Here is a 7,186-nt window from a genome sequence, read left to right on the forward strand (position 1 = left end):
TCTTGCTCGAATACAAGGACGTATTCGCATGGTCCTACGATTAACATGGAGATAGCAGAGCACAGGATACCCATTTAGTCTGGAGCTAAGCCCGTAAAGCAAAAGCTACGCCGCATGCGCCTCGAATGGGCATTGAAAATCAAAGAAGATGTTGACAAGCAATTCAAAGCCGAATTCATCAAAGTTTCTAAGTATTATGACTGCGTGGCTAACAAAGTCCCCGTACCCAAAAATGATGGGAGAATTCGAGTTTGTGTTGACTCCAGAGACCTAAATAAGGCGAGTCCAAAGGACGACTTCCCCTTACCACATGTCGACATCTTGCTAGACAATACCGCAGAGCACACCCTTTTATCATTCGTGGACGGTTATGTAGGATACAACCAAATCAAAATGGCTGAAGAAGACATGCACAAAACTGCATTTACCACACAATGAGGCATATATTGCTACACTGTCATGCCTTTTAGTCTAATCAATGCCGGAGCAACCTATCGGAGAACCGCCACCACTCTCCTACACGACATGATGCATAAGGAATTGGAGGTTTACGTCGACGACATGAACGTTAAATCAAAAGAATGAGAGGGTCACATCAACGATGTAATACTACGGTTTTTTATGTCTATGGGTACTCTATCGAGTGGGGCTTACTCTATCGAGTAAGTAAGATTGGTTTACAAAAAAATTATTCTGTCTGATGGTTACTTGATCGAGTAAGGGTCACTCGATCGAGTAAGTGACTTACTCGATCGAGTAAGTCGGTTCTGCGGGTTGTTTTAGCCGGGTTTTGTTTGTAACGCGTGAGTGATATTTATAGATTTCCGTCACTTTCTTTATTACTTTTATCTTTTCTAAAAACCATTCAAGAGAGAAAAACAAGTACGTTGCTTTTGTTATTCCCGTTGCTATCAAATCCCAAAGGCTAAGATCGTCGGATCATCGTGTTCTTTACGCCGTTGAGTTCGTCGTGTCGTGGGTAAGATCCTTGTATGATTTTTATACCGTTTCATTGATTTTGCTTAAAACCCTAATTGGGTAATTTGGGGTTTTGGGAGTATAATGTTATATTAGGTGGTAATGGTATGAATATGTGATTATAGGAGGTGGTTTCGTAGAGGAGAATTATTGAGTAGCTGCTTTGTGACGATCTCGTGAATTGCTAGTTCCATGTAGGGATTCCCTACTCGGTTATTGATTACATAGTTGATGGTGTTGGTTGTGTTTATTGTTCATCTTTGTCGTATTGGTTTGAATTGGTGTTGTTGTTGTATAATTGGTTGTGTTGTGTTTATCTGTGGTTCTCGAGGTGTGTCCTCGGCTGAGTGGAGTCACTTGTGGAAGTAGCTTCACGCCCTTGATTCGCCCTCTATGGAACCCGCCACAGGAGGGGATGTGCACATTTAGGAACATGGGTTATCGCTCGGAGTAGATGAACGGGGATTTGGTGGGTACGGGTGCGGTCCCCCACTGGCGGCGTGGAATATCTGTTGCGATGGGTATTCTGGCAGGACTACACGCTTTAGTGTGTAATCGGGTGTGTGGAGTTGTTAAGGAGTTTGGGGAACTTGTTTGTGTTGTATTTTATATATTTTGTTTTGTGTAATCAGTAACTGACCCCGTTTAAATGTTTTGAAAACTGTGGTGATCCATTCGGGGATGGTGAGCAGTGATTGAGCATGTATGAGATGGCTTGCGCGAGGGATAGCTGGGATGGAGTCGTCACCTGTCTTTAGAGTCTTCCGCTGTGTCATGAACTAGTTTACCTTTCACTTGGTTGAGTTTTGGAACATTTGTATTTACTTTACAGTTTGGTTTTTGATTTGTAATCACTTAAACTTATTTACCTTTTTGAGTATGTTTCTTAATGGTCTATTTGGTATACATTGCGTTGGGTAATCGAGATGGTAGAATTTCCATGCGTTAAGTGGTCCTAGTAAGGCACTTAGTGTATGGGGGGTTACAAAGTGGTATCATAGCGACGATTTTGGAACCTGTAACTAATGAACCCAATGAATCTAGGAAGTCAAAATAAAACGAACCCGGGTATGAGTTGTTAGGAGCTAATGCAAAGGCTTGGGAGACGTCCTAAAGTCGCGATCTCGCCCTACAACTTCGAACCGGTCACTATGGGGTGTCATGGGATCGCTATGTGTTTATTTAAGTTATATTGCATGTATATATTGAATGATGCGTTGTATGAATTGGTGGATAAATGGATGTGGAGAATGGAGGATGTAGTGGCAAAAGGTGAGTAGTTTGCATGGTTATATGTTGGTGTGAATAACGGAATTGCATGATGTTGATTTTTAATGTGGCTTATTAGAAACATGTGAGTAGGATGTTGCGTTGTTCAGTGTGTATATATATATATATATATATATATATATATATATATAGAATCGGGATCCGGTGAGAACTCCTAAATATTTGAGTATTGAGGATTAGTGAATACAATATCACATGTTCTTCAATACAATATCACGAAAAATTTGACCTTTGCCAAAAAAATTTTTTTTTTTTTTGAAAAAAAAAATTTATAATTTTTTTTTTGCACAGGTGTTTTTTTTTTGTGATATTGTATTGAATAACCTGTGATATTGTATTGAACAACCTGTGATATTGTAACGAAATCCTCAATCCTCAAAAAGATAGTGTATCCTCACATGATCCCATTCCTATATATATATATATGTATATATATATATATGTATATATATATATATATATATATATATATATATATATATATATATATATATATATATATATATATATATATATATATATATATATATATATATATATATATTTGTTGTGGAAAGTAGTTGACTTGAGCATGCGGGTAGCTAATGAGTCGCATGACTCGATCGAGTCGAGGGGGAGGGATACTCGATCGAGTAGGTGGGGCTCGATCGAGTAGGGTTGACTCGGTCGAGTAGGGTATATAATGTTTTTGGGCAGTCGCTGCTGTTTTCGGATCTGTTGCGATGGGTATTCTGGCAGGACTACAGACTTTAGTGTGTAGTCAGGTGTGTGGAGTTGTGACGGAGTTTGGGGATATTGTGTGTGTTGTATTTTATATATTATGTTTTGTGTAATCAGTAACTGACCCCGTTTAAATGTTTTGAAAACTGTGGTGATCCATTTGGGGATGGTGAGTAGTGATTGAGCAGGTATGAGATGGCTTGCGCGAGGGATAGCTGGGATGGAGTCGTCACCTGCCTTTAGAGTATTCCACTGTGTCATAAACTAGTTTACCTTTCAGTTGGTTGAGTTTTGGAACATTTGTATTTACTTTACAGTTTGGTTTTGTATTTGTAATCATTTAAACTTATTTACCTATTTAAGTATGTTTCTTAATGGTCTATTTGATATACATTGCCTCGGGTAACCGATATGGTAGCATTTCCATGCATTAGGTGGTCCTGGTAAGGCACTTAGTGTATGGGAGTGTTACAGACGACCTCCGAAAATTCTTCGCTCGTATTTGGAAATACAACATGAGACTAAATCCTCAGAAGTATGCATTCGGGGTCACCTCCGAAACACTCTTGGGACATCTCGTCAGCAAAAGAGGCATCGAAATCGATCCAACCAATATCAAAGCTCTTCAACATATGCCTCGGCCTAAGAACGAGAAGGAGATTCAAGGATTTCTGGGTCAAGTTCAATACATCAATCACTTCATAGCCAAGCTCACCATGATTTGCGAGCCTATCTTCAAAAAGCTCCGCGTCACCGATCACACCGATTGGGACGATGATTGCGAAAAAGCCTTCGGCAGGATAAAGGAAATCCTAGCCAAACCACCTGTCCTTATGCCGCCACAGTAGGGAACACCCCTATCCCTATAGCTGACTGTCACCAACACGACCATGGGACCAATGCTAGCACAGACAGTCAACAGGGAAGAATAAGCCATCTAATACATCAACAAAACGTTCATTGACTATTAGATCAAATCCACCCAATTGGAGAAAACATGCCTTGCTTTAGTATCGTCCACAAAGAAGCTACTACATTACATGCTCAGCTACACGGTTCATATTTACTCCAAGATAGACCCCATCAAGTACATCTTCGAAAAACCCGTAATGAATAGAAGACTATCCAGATGGACACTCATGCTATCTGAGTTCGGCCTCAAGTTTGTACCCTCAAAGTTATCAAGGGAAGGGCTGTCGCCTATTTCCTATCATAAAACCCCGTCAACGAGGATCCAACGACCGACACCTGGTCACTCCCTAACGAAGACATCCTTTGTGTCGACACCGACGCATGGAACCTATAATTCGATGTTGCGTCAAACCTGAGAGGCTTTGGAGTAGGAATCCTTCTAATATCTCCAGAAGGAGGACATGTTTCGATCTCGGTCATACTGGACTTCGCCATCACCAACAACGCCGCCGAATACGAAGCATGCCTTATCGGCCTACAAGCTGCCATAACACTTGGCATCAAAAGATTGAGGGTACACGGTGACTCCTCGATCATCATCAATCAGGTGTCCGGATCATGGAAAATCCGAAGCGACAGCCTAGCACCTTACCGAGCAAAAATGAATCAAGAAGCCGAATTTTTCGACCAAATTGACTACTTCCATTTGCCTAGAGGAGAAAACCAATTTGCCGATGCCCTAGAAAAACTTGCCTCACTCATAAACATACCTGATGACATGACATTCATGCCCTTATGCATCGAAAGAAGGAGCGAGCCAGCTCAAATCTGCGCCATAAACAACAATAAGGAAAATCATGCTGAACCTTGGTACCAAGCCATCCTTAACTACAAAACCAAAAACGAATTCCCTCCCAACTCCGATCTAAGAGGACAAAGAGCCATTTTTTTACTTACATCACAATTCATGATAAACCAAAATCAACTCTACAAAAGAATACCCCAAGGGATACTTCTCCTTTGCATTGACTACAACAAAGCCAAAAAAAAGTCATGGGAGAGGTCCACGGCGAAGAATGTAGCCCTCACATGAACGCAATGATGCTAGCTCGAAAAATCATGCTGTTAGGCTACTACTAGACCATCAAGGGAGCCGATTGCATAAAATACGTCAAACATTGGCACAATTGTCAAATCTTCGCCAACATACAACACATACCACTATCCCTCCTATACACCAAGACATCACCCTGACCTTTCTCGACCTGGGGCATCGCCATCAACGGCAATGCCAATCTGATAGGCTATAAAGGACACTTCTTTGTCCTATTCGCCATCGACTACTTCACAAAGTGGGTAGAAGCACAATCCTATGCGGTGTTGACCGCTAAACAAGTGGCCAAATTCATCCAAGACAACATCATTTGCAGATATGGGGTACCCTATGAAATCATCAGTGACCAAGGCTCCCATTTCCGAGCCAAAGCACAAACCTTGTTAGACAAGTACAAGATCAAACAACACCATTCATCTCCCTACCGTCCCCAAACCAACGGAGCGGTTGAGGCAGCAAACAAGACGCTTGTCACAATCATTAAGAAAATGCAGGACAATTACGGCGATTGGCCGAGCAAACTCCTATTCGCACACTGGGGATACCGATCCTCCATTCGAACACCAACGAGAGCAACACCCTTCTACCTAGCATACGACATGGAGGCGGTAAACCCGGTAGAGCTGGAAGTCCCATCTCTATGCATTCTACTAGAAAGCTAAGTCCCGGAAGCGGAATGGACCCGTCGAAGGTACGACCACCTCATCCTCCTAGATGAGCGACGACTCAACGCCTTGCACAACGTCCAACTATACCAAAGACGTGTACAACAAGCATTCAACAAAAAAAGACAAACGCTGAAACATCAGAGAAGGCGACTTGGTCCTCGAGTTAGTTCGAGCACCATTACCTGTCGATCCTAGGGGAAATTCAAACCCAATTGGGCAGGACCATACCTTGTCAGAAAAATCCTTTCGGGTGCGGTGAGATTGAGTGTCCTAGACGGGGAAGACTTCACTAACCCAACCAACCTAGACCAACTCCAGAAATACTACCCTTGAAACTTAGCACCAACAATCACCCCTAGTTTCGCGACTAGTGGCCATAACCCAGCACCAACAACCCTTCCTAACAACCGCACCCAACTCTCAAGTCAATTCCTCAAACGTTATGATTTGAAATTGTATGTTCATCGAGAATAAGTTACGACACCTTGTCAAGTTTCCAGTAGCTTTTGATTTGTGGAAAGGATCATCCATTTGCACAAACAAAAAGAAACACCTGAACAACGAGCATGGTTTTATTTTGCCTCTTTAGGCGAATACGTAGGTAATCCTGTCTTACACAAGAAGGACACAACCATCCCACCAACCAAACATCAACAAACAAAAAGAAACACCTTGAACTACAAGCATGGTTTGATTTCATCTTTTCAGGTGAATACGTAGGCAATCCTTTCGTACACAAGAATGGTACAACCACCCCTACATAAAAAAAACAACAACCCATACAAACTTCAAAACATAAAAAAACAAACATACCCCTTTTCTTCCAACCAAAAAAGCAAAAAAAAAAAACAAAAAGCCTTTATCTCTTTCCACAATAAACTCCCCTTCACATGTGAAAGTTTAGGATAATTCGAACCGAATCACCTTCACAAAATGGATGAAGAAACAACAAATGTTCACAACATTTTCCAACACAAGTAATTCTCTTATTTAATTAATAATAGGTGGAATTACAAACTTGGCAACAATAAGAGGCTAAGCAAGTCCACGAGTTGCAAAGCTAGAGCGCCGACTAGGACATTTTACATAGTAAAACTAACAGACACAAGCCCACAATACATAACTAGTACAACATAATAACGATACTCACACAAATACTTAGTACAACATAACAATAAAAGGGGACGAAGATCTTCTCTTCCATCCTACCTTTGCCTTTGCCTTTGGGGTGCATTTTCCCTTTGTTCTTCTTGCTAGCCCGCCTAGCATGAATTTCTGCCTCAGAACGGATCCTCAACGGATCCACAACGGCCACGGTATCCGGGCTCCTACACGGCCCAATACCCGGCCCAAGTCGAGCCCATACAGAGCCCAACGCCGCTTTAGGACCCAAGCTACTCTTCTTCGGTGACCTTATCACATTTGGACTCACATTATCATCAAACTCATCAAAGTAGGCACGATTCGCCTTGGCCGCTTCCCTATACTCCAAGTCGTTGACTTC

Source organism: Silene latifolia, chromosome X, assembly GCF_048544455.1.
Source record: "Silene latifolia isolate original U9 population chromosome X, ASM4854445v1, whole genome shotgun sequence".
In the NCBI taxonomy this organism is placed as follows: Eukaryota; Viridiplantae; Streptophyta; class Magnoliopsida; order Caryophyllales; family Caryophyllaceae; genus Silene; species Silene latifolia.